This window comes from Cicer arietinum, chromosome 4, assembly GCF_000331145.2.
Source record: "Cicer arietinum cultivar CDC Frontier isolate Library 1 chromosome 4, Cicar.CDCFrontier_v2.0, whole genome shotgun sequence".
NCBI lineage: Eukaryota > Viridiplantae > Streptophyta > Magnoliopsida > Fabales > Fabaceae > Cicer > Cicer arietinum.
In genome coordinates this window covers 33,850,922-33,852,176 of record NC_021163.2, presented here as the reverse complement: position 1 = coordinate 33,852,176, position 1,255 = coordinate 33,850,922, and the positions used below count along the sequence as shown (strand labels likewise).

Genomic DNA, 1,255 nt, shown 5'->3' with positions numbered 1-1,255 from the left:
TGTGCTCGATTGGCTATCCATAACCCACCGATTACAGTTAACAAGTTTTAAGTGAGCCCCGCTCTATTCCGAGAGTTGAAAGAGTTTCATTTTTCCGATAAACATAACGAAGACGCCAATAGACACCTCACGAACTTCCTTAAATTATGTGAAACGGTGAAAGTGGATGGTTGTTCTGAAGAAGGAAAGATGTTGAGACTATTTCCATTTTCGTTGAGAGATGATGCTAGGAGTGGCTTAATTCCTTTCCTGCCAGTAGCATCACCATATAGGATGACCTTGAAGATAAGTTCTTGGAACAATACTTTCCCCCAACTGTGTTCTTAGAAAAAGGCAAGAGATTTCCTGTTACAAATAGAAAGAAGGAGAATATCTTCGTGACACTTACAGGTGGTTCAAGGGTTTACTAGAAGAATGCCCCAATCATGCTTATGACGACACTGCTCAAATGCAAATATTTTGTAATAGTTTGAAGCCTAGCACTAGAATTATGTTTGATGCTACAACAGGTGGTTCTTTGAATTACAAAACTGCATTAGAAGCACAAAAAATTATTGAGATCATTGCATCAAATGAACAAATGATGTTGTATGATAGAGGTGGTGGGTCAAAAAGTGGTATGTTGGAATTCAATGTTTTGGATGCTGGGTTGGCTCAAGGGAAGCTTATCTCAAAACATATAGAAGATGTTATCGCCGCTGCGATAAAGAAGGGGATGGCAACTCTAAATATACAACCCTAAGTGGCCCTTGTCAAATTTTTGAAACATACTGGTTGTGACTTTTGTGGGGGAGCACATAAAAATGGAGCTTGTGAAGTACCAGGTGAAGATGATACAGAAGAACTAGAAGAGGTGAACTTTATGGCTAACAATGGGAAGCAGAATAATCACTACTCTAGTACGTACAATCTGAGTTGGAGAAATCATCCAAATTTTTCATGGAAAGATCAATAGAGTGGATCTCAAGGTCAACAAGGAGCTCAACCAAATCAAGCCCCACCTCAAATAGCTATTTGGGAGAGTGCTATTGAGAATTTAGTAAGAAGCACAAGTTCTTTCATTGAATAGTCAAGAGCCATCCAGAAAAATCATTAAACCTCAATAAAGAATCTGGAGACCCAAGTGGGTCAATTTGTTAAACAAATAGCACAAATAGTGCCCATAAGTTTGCCTAGTGACACAGTTCCGAATCCGCGAAATAATGTCAATGTTGTGACAACAAGGAGTGGCAGGGTAAGTTAACCAGTACCACCT

At 39.2% G+C, this 1,255-nt stretch overlaps 1 non-coding gene across 1 annotated transcript; it reads right to left on the bottom strand.

Annotated features, from left to right (window-relative positions):
• Positions 1 to 325: 325 nt before the first annotated feature.
• On the bottom strand, positions 326 to 431 carry LOC113786404 (small nucleolar RNA R71). Its single transcript, XR_003472687.1, has one exon. It is a non-coding gene; the product is annotated as a small nucleolar RNA R71 (small nucleolar RNA).
• Between the last annotated feature and the right edge of the window lie 824 nt (positions 432 to 1,255).